We start from the raw sequence: 16891 nt of genomic DNA on the forward strand, positions 1-16891 counted from the left end.
CTTTTGATTTGCTGCTTTTAAATGCCTACTTATACTTGAAGTTTTTTGCATGCATATACACACTCTCCCTTCATAAGAGAAGAATGACATTAGTTGGATTTATTCATGTTGTGACTTTGACTTTTTTAAAATTTTCTCTTTGATTTTAAAAAAATATGAAATACTTTTAAAGTCAAAATTTTCCCAGATAGAACGTGGAAATGAGTGGAATTAAAAAAACACAGGTTTTGTACAGGATAATATTCAAAGCAACTTGCCTATGTTCTGAGTTTGAAGGTGGTGATTAGGTTTTCAGATTTATAGAAGTGTGAGACAACCTAATTAAACACCTTTTTGCTGAAAAGCAGCTCGATAAATTTAGATTGCTTTGGGAAACTCTCAAAGCTTTTATCAAAAATCTAATATTGTAAAAGTCTTTTAAACTAAGGGCTTTTGAAAATTATTTCCCAAACTGAAAATGTGTTATAAAGATACTTAAGTAAATATGCATGCTAGAATCCTTACATTAAATAGATGCAAAAAAAAAAAAAATCTTAAAAAGTATAAAATATAATCAATAAATGTATAAGTATATATTTTCTACTAATAGTTAAGGTAAATTAATTTAATAACTTTTTGATCCCTTAGTTCTTAGATTTCTCTTTACAAATTCTTAATAAATATACATTAAAGTCATATGGAGATCAGGATGAGGAAAGAAAAGCAAATCCTTATACACTGCAGATTTATTGGAGTTCTGCCTAAAGCCTTTATTTTCTTTATGGGTAGAGTGTTTAGTATTGCCCTCATTAGCAGTATATTTATTACTTGTGAGTTGTGTACCTGTAAAGAAAGTGAAGCATATTTTGCAATTTTGTAGTATCATTCAATAGCATACCTTCCTTTCTAACAAACATTTTTTAGTTGTCCTTATTGACTTTCTAATTCCCAGACATTTTTTATATCATCTGGTTTGTCCTTCTGTAAAATGAGAATGATGGACCCAATGACATCCAAGATCCCTTCCAATCTTTAACAACATATGATTTTATGATTTGATTTTTTTTAAATAATGCCAAGAGGAAATGGTGATGAGTTTAAGGATATTGAGAAAATTCTTTTGTTCAATAGAAAATAGTCCAAAGCTCTATTTAAGAAGATGGTATTGTAATTTGAAGAAAGCATGAGATTTTAGTTAGATAATGAGTAGGGGTGGTATAAACAAATTCACACATTATTGGGTTGATTAAATTTATCTTTCTGGGAATTGAAAGTATGGTGGTCTTTTATATTACGAATGAGATTTGAGAAATGAGATTTGAGAAAAGTTAATGACGCTGAATCCTCAATAGGTGGCCATGCGTTTCTGCCTGTTTGAATGATAGCTAAAGATTGCTTTTGTCTTTTAATAATTAATCTCCATTATGCCATAGAACATTTTTTTTTATTTAAAACAATTTATTCGAAGTTAATACAATTATGAATATGAAGCAATTAAACATTGGTTCACATTCACAGTAAAGAAAATCTAATAGATAAACTAAGTTCTCCACGCATAGAACAAAGGCAGTAAAATCTTACTGTGGAGATGATTCTTCTTCTGAGTGTGAATAACAATAGCATTTTGGCTTCTAAGAGTATTGCTTTCTGTTATAAAATTTTGCATCTCTCACTCTTAAAAACCATTCGCTAGAATTCAAAAATGACAATTTATCATGATTGGATACACTGTTTGTGAACTCTACAGCAGGAAAAAAATTTAATATCTATTACAAATTTATGTAAGCAATAACTTCACACCATGTAATAAAAAAAGTACATTAATCAAGATACACAATCTTTTGTAGGTTCTAAACTGAAGGATTTTTTTTTCTGCAGAATCCTTAAAATCTGTAGCACTTAAAATTTATTAGCCTTTCTACTGAGAGGTAAATTATACAACAATGAAGAAAAAGATTAACAGACCAGTTGTCTATTATGAATCATTCCAGGTTTGTTCAACAATGGTGGAAACTCTTTTCTCATATTCTTGTTTGTGTTCCTGATGAAGCTGTGCTGCCTGGCTATTGGCTGGACTGTTTGAATTTGGATCATCCAGGAAAGACTGAGTTGATGTTAAGATAGAAAAGATACATCATTTGTTGGACTGCATCAATATCTGAAGCATATCTAAAGATACGCTGCCATCAGAATACACATTTGGATGAAACATTTTGGATAAAAACCTAACAGCTGGCAGTTTATTTAGAAATTCTTTAAAAAATTCTATTACTAGTTTAAAATACCATCTTCAAAAGGTGTACTTTCTAGTCCAAATATAACTGCATTCCACTACATGATGTTGTTTTCAGATGGTGTACCGCTGACACCCACAGGTGAGTCTTTTTGCAATCCCTTGAAATCCCTCAATAGCTTCCTCCCGGCTAGGGTCGACATGCTCCCCAGCTGCCCCATGGTCAGTCCAAAAGAAGAGTCCCGTGCCGTCCCCCTAAACCCACCTCAACTCCTCAGTGGCCGAATCACTGCCAGCAGGGAATTTTTTTAAAGGCAAGATAGGCTTAGTTAATTATATCAAATTATAAATTCATTATAAATTACTTACCTTTGAAATATATCTGTAATAAAATTTGTGGCTCCTATTGTTCTATTTATTTAAGGTAACCTTTTAGTTTACCCATCATTTAAAAAACAATAGATTCGATTTTCCATAAAGCAAAATCATGTCTATTCAAGTAGCCCTAAATGCAGCTACTCTTTTTTATCCTTGTCTTTCCAGCAGCTAGCATAGTTAAAATTCAATAACAATACCATGAATAAAAGTTGAGTTTTTCCTACAGAAACCTTTCTTGTGCAAGTTCTTCTCCCTTCTGTACCCTTTTCTGTAAGAAGCAAGTTCTCCTGTACTCTTCCATTAGTCTCCAGGATCCACTGCTCTGAAACTTTACCGAGACATAACATAATCAGGTGGTATACCTCTTATTTTAAAATGATTCTTTTCTTCTCCTTTGCTTTTAAATCCTTGTGAAATTTTCCCTTTTCTGGTATCCTGTTTCTCCCCATTCTGAATACGATGTAATAAACTAATTTGTAGTAGTTTCATACTAAGAAAACTCAGGGTGATTATTCTCATGGATATTTCAATTTAAGAGCACTTTTACAACAGGTAATACATGGTTAGGCCAAAAAAAAGAGAATCTTGGCTTGAGAAACCTTAGAGCACTATTGGCCAAGCAGGGAAAAATTTAAGCACAAATGCAATCTGTTAATCTTTCTGGAGTCTCACTCATGAAGCTCTATTATTCTGCTTACCCACTAAATAATCCTATTAATATTCTGCCTATGTGTTAAATAAGACCAGAATACTGTAGCCCAAATACTTCTTTCATAGTGTTGAAATTGGTGGATTCTTAAAAATCCAATTTTCTTTACTGGTTCTTTAGAAGGTGAACATTGTACCAAGTTCCTACACTAATACTTTCAACAGCATTTTGCCTTTTTTTTTCTCAGACAAATTCATGCTGCATCAAGCTATTTAACATTCAGTAAGCCAAATAAGTAAAATAAGCTTTAAATAGGACCACTGTTTCCATTTGTTTTCACTATCTGACCCACCAGATATCATTTTCTCTCTGCTAAATTTTGCTTCCTACCTTCACAAATCCATCTAATGAAAACTAATATTTTCTTAGTATACTTTTGTTCTGTTTTATGTTTCTTTCTCTGTGATATTTTCTTTTAGTAGATTATTATGGACCCGGATCTGAGCATGAAGGTTAGCTCTCAGGTCTCACAGCATTTTACATAGCTCCTAAAGTTCTACATATAGAAAGTAGCTGATCATAAATACGTGTTGATTTCTTTAATTAATTAAATCAGCTTTAATTTGTTGATGGCTGGCCATTATTTCCTCAAAAATCTTGACTATTACCTATTTTTTCTTGTTCTGTTTACCCATTTATGTGTAATCTTTTGGAATTTTGGGGAAATGTATTCATCGTATGGATTATTATGGTACTTTCAGCCTTTGAGATTGATTGATGGTAAAGACATAGAATTAATATGCATTCAGTTGAAAATAGGCTCATGTTTTTAATATTCACCAAATCACATTTTTCATTATGCTCGATTTTATATTACTGATACTTATTTAAAGCTAGATATTTGTGAGGCTTAGATCCATGAGTTTTATAAAATTATTTGTTATTTGCAACCTTTAAAATGTAAAGAAAAGACAGCTTTAGAGATTGAGTATTCATTAATATTGATTAAATCTTAGACGAGTCATGTTTGTTGTCACATTAAATCTTCACCATAAACTTGTGAGGATATTTGAGATCATTGTGAGGGTATTTGAGATCATTATCTCTTTTTTATAGGAGAAGAAACTGTGATTTAGAGATTATACATAACAAGTGGAAGAGCCACAGTTAGAATTTCGATCTGTGTCTGAATCCATCATGCCTCTTTTCTGAATATATCATATCATATACACTAAATTCTCACTTAATGTCATTGATAGGTTTTGTGACATTAAGTGAAACAACATAAAATGAAATCAATTTTACTATATGCTAATTGATATGAACAAGACTTAAGTTCCTATGCATCTCATCAACATTATAAGGAAACAGTGTTATTCGTAAACCTGCTGTGTATGTATGTGTGTGTGTATACAATCACATTTCTAAAAATCTTCCATTCTCTTCCCTTTGCTCTAACATGTTACCTAATCTAGAGATAAAAATAGGATATAATAAACTTTAAAAAGCATGTTTACCCAAATATTTTTTTGAGACTATCACTACATGTGATAATAACTTTTTATCGCTGTTAGGTCTGGGGCATTTCTGAGCCTACTGTGGGTTATTCATGCTTCAGTAATGCTAATGACAGGAAATACCCTTCACCCTCCACTTTGTTCTGTTCTCTAACACATATCAAAGTTGCACTGCTTTAATGCATTTAATCCTTTACAAAGATTTTTGTGAAATAATTTTTAGTTTTCTTTCAAGCATCTTTGGTGTCTGGGATAAAAACAATTAGAGGTGTATTTAAGAGGCTTCACTCAGAAATAATCTTGTCCACTTTTCTCAAATGTGGTCCATTTCTTTAGAGCAAATGAGTTTGTGTCTATTTTCAGTTTCTTTAGGATAAACTATTTTCTTGAGAGCTCCTGGATACCTTGGGTAAATAAATCTCTGCAGGAACATCTCCTTGGGTAAAGAAATCTCTGCAGGAACATCTCATTTGCTCTCCCAAACTTTTTCAAAGTGAATATAGTCTGTGTGACAAAACTAAGGATCATCCTTCCCCTTCACTCGCCTTTTTTATCATAGGTATCATAGCTCTCTGGATGAAGTAATAGTTAATGGAGTTTCTGAGGAGGAAACCCTACCTCCACTATACATTTTTTTATTTGCTTGTTTTGATCTGCCCCTTTGTTTCAGTGTTGATACTCATTCTAATTGACAATAACATTACTACTATTGGGTTGTCAGGGTCCTTAACACTTACATAATTTTTAGCTGTTTATCTCATTTGACCTATTGTCCTAGCCTGTGAATGCTGCAGCAAGGCAGTGGAGTACGGTGGGATGGGGAGAGAAAAATAATCACTTGTAAAAAGGATGTAACTAATTTTGAATAAAAAAATATAATAAATACTGAAGGAGACTTTTTTCAAGTACTTAATTGGTTGTTTGATTCATATTTGAGCTACTTTGTAGTGTATAGTGAATGAGAAGAAATTACTTCATGTTCATAGTTACCTTTCCACTTAAGTTATGTTGAAAGCATGTTGTATATAACTTCTTTTACTGTAAGCATGCAAATCTTCACTTCTTTAAAAGAACTTTTTCTCTTTCCTTTCTCCTTGATTCAAACTGGCCTTGGGCTCACTTGCTTCTTTTCTTTTCTTATTCTTCTGCATATTGCAAGACCACTCCCTTAATTATTAAGCCCTTAGGTCAGCATCATTCTTAGGAACAAAATCCCAGATTTGTTGACCACAGAAACAGAATTTAGGTCAAACTAAAGATAACATCTTGCAGCTCCACACCCATGAAAGAAGAACTACCTTGCCAGCGTCCCCTTGAAACCAGACAGAACAGTGCCATGACTGACTTCAGGACCTGAAGCAGTGATCAGCTGCATCCTACCCTAGTCCCCCACCCTTAGCTACTAAGGAGTTTTCCCCTATATAACCTATTCCCTAGAGAGCCAGATCTTTGAGCTCTAGCTCACCTGTGTCTCTTGTCCTAGCCTGTGAATGCTGCAGCAAGGCAGTGGAGTACGGCGCCATTTCCTTAAATAAATCTCTACTTTCTTTGCTGCAAACTCCTGTTTATGTCTCTTTTGGCTTTGATGCATGCAAGCAAAACAAATCCCTTGAGTTTGGTAATATCATCAGGTGGGATAGAGGCAAGGGCTCTGGAATATGTAGCCTTATTCAAATTCCAGTTCCTCCACCACTTTCTCTTTGGAAGCACCTTGTAGGAATTATCCCATCTATCTTTTTCTACAATTTAGTAGATACTGTCACTAGCTCCATTGACAGAGGAGTAAACAGACTTCAGAGAACAGATAATGTAGGGCAACCTAAACTTTATGAAGTCTGTTTACCCCTCTGTAAATGGAGCTAACCATAGTATCTAGAAGTATATAAGATAGATGGAATAATTTTCTATGAGGTGCTTGGCAAAGAGTAAGTAATGAAAAAATGTCAGCTTTTATTGTTACTGATACTTAATTATGATGGTCAACTGAGATATCATCTGTAAAAGAATTTCAAAAATGGTAAAAAGCTACATATATTTTAACCATCATTATTCTTAATATCATGTGCATCATATAATGAATATACAATTTAATTTTTTTCCCAATTCACTTTTGTTTATCTAGTTTAAAAGTTAGAGAAATTAATTTTATTTATTTTATATATATTTATTTATTTTATTAGTTTCAGGTATACAGTACATTGGTTAGATATTTACATAGTTTATTAAATGATCCCCTCCCCCCCAAAAAAAACCTTCTCAAATTTTTCACTTGAGAGCTAAGGGTTTAAAATTTTGTTACTTGTTATGAGTTTATGTCCAAGAAATATGAGCAGAAAATTATAGGATAATAATGTGAGTATTATTGAGAGAATTTTGATAATGTCAGTTACTGGAATTTTTTCATAGAAGTTGTTAAAACTCATAGGAGAACAAGGAGAAATAATATTATTATTCAAGTTGACAAAAAAGCTAAAGAGCTACTAAGTATTTTAACAGCAATTTAAAAAACATATTCCCTAGAAAAGAGGGAAACTGGAATGACATATACATAATTTTTCCGATTACTAGTGGATGATGTTTTTGATATTTAAAAAAAACTAATAAATTTTGTATTATACCGATTCAATTGACGGATTTACCCATTATAGTGATTTTCCAAATCCTTGGAGGAAAAATTATATAAGTAGGGGAGGAGAAGATGGTACACACTTTTACCTACCACAGAATGTGATAAATTCACTCCCAAAAATGGGGGAAAAAGGAGTGTTTCCATAGCAACATTAGCAAAACAGAAAATTTGCTTACTAAGATCACATATTTTTAAAGCCAGCCCACTCACTGAATTGGCAGCCTGTGAGAGTTAATTAAACTCAAAGATAAATTATTTAAAAGTAAAAAGAAATTAAGATAATATGGCAGGAATGATTGATAGTTTACTACCAGTCAATGAGTAGCCTGAGATAAAAGAAACAAATCCTCTTTGATATAATAAGAATCAAAGGGAGGTTGGGGGCAGAAGAGCATTGGAGATGGCAAATCATTATTGAAAAATTAACAGAATGGAAGGTGGTTAAAGCAGATATAATCTGATGGAATCTTGGACACCTGAAGTATATTTAGACCGGAATGATATGTACCTGTTTGATTATATCCTCAATAAGACAGAACTCCTTTTCCCCCTTTTTAATTAGTAATAGCTAATGTTGACAAAGATGTCAGTGCTGTGTGTGTTTCACAAAAATCTCATTTATCCCTAAATAATTCTGTGAAACTGGTATTATTATCTCTGTTTTACAGATGAAGAAACAAAAGCACAGAGAAATTAAATAGCTTCTCTTATATTTTCAAAGTCAATATGTGTTTTATGGTTTCCTGAATTATTATTAAACAAGCCCTACACAAAATTTTTTACTAAAAATAAAATCTTCAGAACTATATTTGGAATAGCTGAGGGAACATTTTATTTAAAGAGCAGTTTGGGGGCAGTGGAAGGTAATGTCTGTCTCTCTATGAGTTCACTTGTAAAGTTAATAATTCAAGCTTTTAAAACTCTTGAATTATGACAAGGGAAATATAATTATAAACACTTTAGGAATTATGAAATTCTGAAAGAAAAATTATATATGAAAAGACTATTTACCAATATTATAAACCTTTTCAATTGTATCCACTGTAGGGTATCAAAATAAATTATGTAGACCATTTATCTGCTCTTCTTGCTAATCTTTTTTTTTAAATTTATTTTCAGTTTTTTGATATATATATATACACAAACATATGTATACATATATAAAACTAAAGATAAATTACAAAAATATGTTATTTTGTCATATTCATTTATTTATATTCTTGCCTCTAGTTAAGGTCTTGAAGAAGGGCCCAGTGGAACCCTCATTGGCCTCACAGTGTCTCCAGCTTCACTTTTCCTTGCCCTAAATCTTAGCAATAGATAGAACTCATTGACTTGACCCAGAACTTAGAACGTCCTCTGCCATAGAAAGTTGACCTGAAACTTATGATTAATGCTTTTATGCTTACTGATCATAATCCTTCTGGTCTAGCATTCTTTCCAGACCACTCCCATCTTTGTTCCTGGGCTGCTAATGCCACTGGAGGACCATGTTGCCAGAGGAACAGCTCTGTGAATCATAACAGACCCCCACTTTCACCAACCATCACGTAGCTCCTGGAATAATGCCCAGATTTTCCTTTAAATACCCTAAGCCAGACTGAGAAGGCAAGGCAGTTTTGAAGATGTTAACCTGCTGCTGTCTCAGATCACCGGTGCTCTGACAACAAACGTTTATTCTAAATATCCCAACTCTTGTGTAGGTCTATTGGCTGAGCAGCACAGGCAGCACAAGCTCTGGACTCGGGTGCCCTCCAGTTACTGTCTTTGAAGAGAGCTGAAGCTTTTAGATTTACTTTCTGTTTTTTCTTAAAAACAAAAATAGTGGAAAGTACCAAAAAAATAGTTGAAAAGATATTTCTCAATCCGTTACACTGCATTTTTTATTATGTTAGTTTGTATCGTGTTCAATTAAATTGTCTTTGCTGTTTTCATATTCTAACAAAACCCATATGAACTTTGATACATTTTTAGATTTTCAGAGAGGCAGAGCCTCACAAAAATCATCTGACAGTGAAAAGTGGCCTTTCTACAGTTTTTTCCTTTTTTTTTTTTAGTGGTTGTGTATTTTATGAGTTCTTTTATATTACCTGAGTTCTACAATGATTTGAACATTTTCTTGTAAGTATAGCACTTTCTCTCCTTCTATGTTGTGTAAAGTTTTGTGCTTTATGCTTTATTTGGCAACCAACATGTTAAAAATACAACGAAACCCTGAAGCCTCCACAAGTTCCTGCATATTATGAGTAGTGGGCTGGCAAGAACTAAGCAAGTTTGAATCCACCTAGTTTCCTGTATCATAGAAGGAGAGGAAGGAATGAAGGAAAGAAAGAATTATAAAACAATAAATATAAAGCAGTGTGTTTCAATAATATATTTCAAAGAAGAAAAATAATAAGAGGATAATTTTAGATAATAACAAATTGCATTTTCTTTCTAATTAAATATTTGTAGGGTACTTTATTGAGTATTCAGTAACATTTCTACAGTTTCTATATACATTTACTATTGTGTTCTATAACATTATGCAGTCATTTTTACATATTTTGTCAGATATATTTTCTTATTATTTAGTTTCCAAATTAAAGTCAGTTGTTTCAGGAATAAACCTCATAAACTATATAATCAGTAAAAGTAAGACTAACTTGTTACCCCTGGAGTGATGTGAATTCTGGTGCTGCCCCAGAAGCATGGAAAGGTCCTCGGTTCTTCCCTGCCAACCCAGTGAAGAATTATAGGTCAGCAAGATTTAGAAAAAGTAAAATTTATTTAAAGTACATTTTAGAAGGAGACTGGCCACATTAAGGAAGGCTGCAGCCTTGTGGAATTTGGGAGGTGTAAACATAAAAGACAGAGTAAGCTCCAAGGGAGGAGTGAGTTTTTCAGCAAAGACAGCTGTAACAATGCAGAAGTGAAAGGGCCTGTTTATATTTATACTGTGATAGGAGGTCCTAGATGATCATTATGTGAGGTCACCTTGACTAACAGTTGTCTTATATAACCCTTGGCCTACTACATATGTGCTTACCCAGAATTCAGTCAGTTATAATTAGATTCATGAACTTCTGGGCATAGGCATGATATTATAATGATGGTATAATGAGGCTGAGGTTATGGGCAGGTTAGGGTAGTCCTTTCTGTGCACACGTTTGTGGCTGGTTTAAGCCAGCAGACTTTATGGCCTTCGTTCCTTAGGATTTGGGGTAATTCATAACCATAAAACGGGAGTTTCTGGAAGGTTTCTATGGTTACAGAGTTGGGCCTTCCCTCCTGTTTTTCATGACTACCTACCTACCTAACAAAATCATGATTAAACTTCTCATTTGGTATCCATCTAATTGGGACTTCGGCCTCATATATTCACCTGCAGTGTGTCTTATTTACCAGGTTTATTTTTCAAAAAAGAAAAAAAAAGCTATAGAACAAATTGTTGTAATGCTATTTCCCACTGCTGTAAGAGCTGCTATTAGGATAATACAAAACTTCTGCTCGAATAGTGCTATGAATTTTTTTTATTTTAGAGCAGTGCTTCTCAAACTTTAGTGCACATTAGAATCACTGGGAAGTCTTGTTAAATCATGGATTGATAGGGCTCACCCCCAGAGTTTCTGCTTCAGTATGTTTAGTGCGAGTTCCGAGAATATACATGTCTAACCCATTCCCAGGTAATGCTGTTCCTGTTGGTCTGTGCACACTTTGAAAAAGACTGTTCTAGAGACACTAATTTAAGCAGGGTGTGAAATGCATGCTCAGTAAAGAACTGAAGACAAAATGAATGTTATTAGTTAAATGATGGTGAGAGTTTGAGTATAGGGAGATGACTCAGTGAATATTTTTATGGAACAGACTCAACTAGATATGGTATAACAAGAAATGTTAGAGGTCTGAGATTTTATACTTTTCGTAAGCTAATAAGCTAGCCCACCACAAATTCTTGTTTCTTTGAGTCAGACACAAGGGACTTGACCCAACAGATAAGGCAGCTTGGGCTTGTGTTCACATCAGATCTTCCTGACCCTCAAGTCTAATGAGGGTCATGCTGAGTAGCCTAATTGCACACTGTGTCTGCTGTGAGTTTGCATCACAGCCGAGGAAACTTGAGCTTGGGAAACTCCAATCTTCTAAAGGGGGGCTACCAGTAAACCTGCCTAACTTCTGCCTCACAGATTATTTTTGTTATCCTGGCCAACGAATAAATCTGTTCTCCTCTGTGGAGGGAAACATGCTCTCTGTCTTCCAAAGCTGCTATTCTGGAAAAGATAGTCCAGAGCAGAGGGTCTCCCTCCTTTGTTCATGTGACGCGAGGAAACATGAGAGACCCATGGAGAATCGTCTTCCAACACAGTAGGACTATTTTAGAGGGAACAGTCAAAACTGTTTGCTTAGCCTCAGCAAAGTTATAACCTGTTTAATAAGTTTTTTTTTATTACAGAAAGTTTAGGATGGCTATTTTTTTCTTGATAATAATTTCAAGATTTTCAGTTTATTAACTTCATAATTTATGAGTCACTCCTCTGTACTTCATATTTTAATCTGTGATAACTTTCACTTATTGAGAACTTTACAAACATCCTATTTAACCCATGCAATACACAATATATGCGCTATAATAATCTTTGTTTTATATTTGAGGAAATTAAGGTAAAATGGTGTTACTTAACTTGGTCACACTTATGTATAGTAAGTAGTAGAGCTGTTTGAACTATATTATGCTGTTTTAGTTGTTTACAGTAGTGAAAAATAATTGGTAGATATGTAAGTGTGAGATTATGAAGAGATGTAAAACGTACCAAATTAGAGTGGCTTAGGTTTGGTATTTGATTTATTTGTAGGCACTTTGTTGGTTGGCAAAGTGATTGAAGACCTTTGGAATAGATGACATATTCAACAAAATTCAGTTCTCAGCTGAAGAGATGCTGCTGTTTTTATTCCTTAAGTATATAATCCCCTACTGTAAGTAGTTTGATTTTGTAGCTTAACTATATGGTATGGGATCCTAGAGACAATTATCAATAGGACTAAGGGCTAGACTAGTTTTAGGAACCGTCCTTTTTTTTTCTTTCCCTGAGCACTGTCTAAATTCTCTTCGTTTTTCACACTGATCCTTTCCTGGGTTTCTGAATCCACATCATTAGTATTCAACATTTAGAGAATAAAGCAACTGATTATAAATTAATTCTGGAATCCAGAGTGAGATTACATAGATTAGCTTGGATCCCTGCCACATCTCCAGCCAAATTCTACTAAATTTTAAGGATCAGATGGTGATGAATTAATCCAACAATTTTTAAGAATTAAGGGGTGATGTATTAATCTAGCACTATGCTTGTCATAGCGGAAGAAAATTTTGTGGCCTCTCAAAGTGTCATGATAATGAATGATGATGATTTAGTGTGCCTAGTTATAAACCTTGATAAAAATGAGATAAAACATTGAAAATACTTGGAAATTATTATTTCTACATTTCTACTCACATTAATTGAGTGCCTGCTCTCTGCCACATTGTGTGAGATGTGTGAGGTACACATACATGAAAGAATTGCTTTTTGTACCTAAGCGACTCACATTTAGTTGTTTATTGAGAAAGAAAGTGAGAAAAGAGAGAGAGAGACAGACAGACTGGGAGAGAGAGCATGAGCGTGTACAAGAATTGTGAACAGATGATGGTGTCATGGTAGTGTAAGGATGTGGCTCTAGTAAAGGGCACTAGGGTATTTCTGTTGAGTTCCATCAACTTGTGCTTCTATTAAGAACAGTGTTTTTCAAAGAGTAATTAAATCCATGTATCTAATAAAACTAAAGTGTTGCCCTCTAGAAGAGTGTTTTCAAAGTTTAGTACAAGAAGAAGTTGTACTATATTAAAGATGTAGACTTCTGGGAATGTCCCCAGGGATAGAATCAGAATCTTTGGCTGGAGGTATGGTTGAGTGAGTTTCTTTGAGGTCTAGGTATGATGCACAAGCGCATCTGGTGATTCTTTGAAGGTGGCAGAGTGTAGAGCTGATGTAGAAATTATATTCATTTGAACAATGTATTATTTTATAGTTTTGTGCTCTAAAGCCAGAAAAGGTAATGATAATTACCCGTTATGTATTATTTACTTTCACTACTGCTAAACAGGGTTTTACTATTCTTACCAGATGACATCTCCTTTACTCTGGCTTCTATATTCCAACAGTCCAGATGACATCTCCTTTACTCTGGCTTCTATATTCTAAGTGTCTGCCAATTTATTTGGAGCTAATTACATCTCTGACGATTAGACTTGAAGATTTGTGATTAATTTCAAAAGCATTTCCTGAATATGGCAGATCCAGGGCTGAAATCTATACAACACGATCCAGAAGCCATGTTCCAAAAGATTTATTTTTCACTGGGCTACAAATAGAAGAATAAATGATGGCTGGCTTGATTTCAAAAACTTTTATTTATATGTTTTGCATATATTATACTCCCTGAAAGCTAGCAGAAGAAGGAAAAATAGTGTTTGTATTATAAAATCTTTATTTCATATAACCTGGAATGAAATTAATTGTAAGAAAATGAAAGTCTATCAAAAAGAATTAATTTGTAGCCTTACATTGCACCTTGTACAGTGTAAAATTTATATGTGATTTGCCTTAATATAATCACAAATTAGTATTTTACTATTAATTTTGGTAATTTTCCTGTCATAATTCCAGTATTTAAAGTATTAAAATATTTATCACATTTTAAAATAGACATAAATAAGAAGGCTATATATTTTATTTCTACTTGGTCAGTCTATTTACAAATAATTTTAATCAATGTATATATTACATGGCCTGTTTTATTTCTCTTTAGAAACAATAGTCAAGAAGGCAAACTGCTTTTTTTCTCCTCAGTAAACTCAAACTCAGATGGACTGGTGCTAAGCTATTTTATCAGGATTTGTTAGAATTTCTTAAATCATTGAAGTATATTTTTTAAATTAAAATATAATTCTATTAAAAAATTTTTTTGTGTGTGTGTCTTGGAATCAATTTGAAATTGCTCTGCTTTAAAAAATGAATTTGAAAAAAGGAAATTTTATTATTATAATTAGCTGCTCACGTCTCATGTCATTAAACAGAAGCAGAGTTTGCAAGAGCATATTTTAGGTAAGCATAGTAAAACATAAAAACTGTATTTAGTAATCTTTGTAAGAGAGGACTTGCTAACCCATAGCACCATAGTAAGGGGATCGACATGTGTCTTTGGATAAATTGAGTTGGTTGAGTGTTGACTTAGCATTTTTCAAACTGCACGAGTAATGTCTTTGCAGAAAGAATGATGGTCTCTTGATGGAGAGGAGGAATAGGTAGGACTGTATTTATAAATATGGCCTTGTTGCTATGTTCTGAAGATAAAAATACATAGAATTTCTATGCTACGAAAGAGTTTTGGAGATGGCTTCAGCATTGTTTTTCTCTTCCAGGGATTGTATTTACTTTCCAAAACTCCGAGCAAACTATTCCTCAATACTCATTGACATTAATTGATTCTCTTGTTCAATCTAAACCATTGCTTGCAAGGGTGATGGATTTCTCCTTAGATAAATCAGTTCCCCCTGCCCTAAAGCTGCTGGTGTTTCTCTTTGGCCTTCCACCTTCATGCAACCTATTAGAAGGAAGACTCAATAATATCAACATCAGATAACATTTACATAATTAAAAAAAATACATGCCAAACAATGCAAAGAATTATAGTGATTGCTGTGGGTAGGGAAATTGGTCAAAGGGGTAAATAAGGTGAACTTCAAGGTTATTGGTAATATTTTATTTTGTACATAAACAATTAAGAGGAAAATATTTTTAAAAAAAGATGAATTCTGGGTGATGGGTTCCAGACTGTTTCTATGCTTTTCAGTATTTTTCGTATTTTGTAATCTTCTCTCCATTCTCATTACATTTATGATAAAAATAAAATTGAACTCATTTTATTGACTACTATATTAAACTGTTATATTCCCTGAATTGCATATGCTTTGGGACCATGATATGGTTCTACAGATGAGGGCTTTTCTGTAGGGCCAAATACACTGAAAATTTAGGAGCCATTAAGATGTTTTCATTTATTTCACTCATATATCTTGAAGTGGGTGATCAATGATTATAGTTCTAACAGTCTATTCTATGAAGTTATATTTGTAAGATTCAAATGGAAGCAAAACTTTATTGAGTTTATGATGTGCTAGATATTTCGCATGCAAAATAGAAAATACATAAGGTAGATGTTGTTCTTAGATGCTGAAAAGTGTTCATTGACTAAAATTTCATAGTTAGTGAATTGCAGTGCCAGAATTGGAAACCCAATTTGTCTGATTTAAAAGTGTATACTAATTATACCATTGCTTCAAAATAATTGATTGTACCTCTACACTCTTCTTCTTCAAAAAAGAAGTCTGTTTATTCATCTAAATCTACTATTTTCAATGAGTATTGTTAGACCATTTGACTGTTTATCCAGATTTTTTGTTAACATTGCATAAAAGTAGGACAAATTCATTAGAGTGATAAAAAATTGTCAACATAGGCATAATACGATGATTTGCTAATCCTTATTGAGTATTATTTGAACATTAATTACATAACACATGCATATTTTACTTGGATTGGTCTAATGTGGAGCTCTATTACCTCCTTTCTAGAAAGAAAAATCTTGGTATACACTAGCCAAAGAAATTGTTTTGAATTAGAGATGTTTCTTTGAATGATGTTTCTAAGTCATTTCTTAATTAACGTGAGTATCAACATTATTGAAGTCTAACTGAACTGTCATATGATCCCTGAAGGTTTCCTCTCAAAGCTATCAAAAGAAAATTTTTTAAAATGAAATATTTCAGAAAACTTCTTTTTATCTTTCATCAGCAATTAATTTATAGTCTAGGAAGCAGATTATTTACAGGTTTTGAAAATAGTCTATTTCCAAGAGAAAATATATTTGGCTATTGTTAAGGAGAGTGATAGAATTATTTCTTTATACACTGTATAATTACACCGCTTTGATTAGACTTTCATATCACCTGACAGAATTCAGTGCTAGTGGAAGAGATAAAGACATGACAAAAAGTGAAGGTTGAAGATGAATAAGCCTTCAAGGGAGCTGATATTTCTCTGATCTGATAAAACCTCTCCCATTTTTTTTTTTCCCCTGCAGATCACTGCATATCAAAAGCTTTTTCTCTGATTAGCATATTCTCTCAGGATTTGAGGGCAAGACCTATGTAAGGACAGTTCCCAAAATGACATACAGATTTTTGTGCTGTTTTTTTTTTTTTTTTTTTTTTTTTTTTTTTAATCTTTAGCAATTTCTGAAAATTTGCTGGGAATTTCCCACTAACCTAAAATAGTTTTCTACTGGTGTTTTGGTTTTGATACTATTTTGGAAATGACTAGTGATGTTAACATTTTTGATGGGTTTGGTGGATACTAAAGATTGGTCTTATGGACTGTGTATAAGCTTTGGAGTCAGAAGGCTTAGGTTCAAGTTTATTTTGTTAAACT

The 16891-nt window shown here is 33.1% G+C and overlaps 1 protein-coding gene and 1 pseudogene across 1 annotated transcript in view; one reads left to right on the top strand and one right to left on the bottom strand.

Moving 5' to 3' along the window:
- Positions 1-16891, top strand: part of LOC105295242 (voltage-dependent calcium channel subunit alpha-2/delta-1-like) — a gene marked incomplete at its 3' end in the record, with an annotated part of 144424 nt that overhangs the window by 122606 nt on the left and 4927 nt on the right. The window lies entirely within an intron of this gene.
- Positions 1824-2418, bottom strand: LOC105294939 (annotated as a pseudogene).

Source organism: Pteropus vampyrus, unplaced genomic scaffold (assembly GCF_000151845.1).
Source record: "Pteropus vampyrus isolate Shadow unplaced genomic scaffold, Pvam_2.0 Scaffold4, whole genome shotgun sequence".
Classification (NCBI taxonomy): Eukaryota; Metazoa; Chordata; class Mammalia; order Chiroptera; family Pteropodidae; genus Pteropus; species Pteropus vampyrus.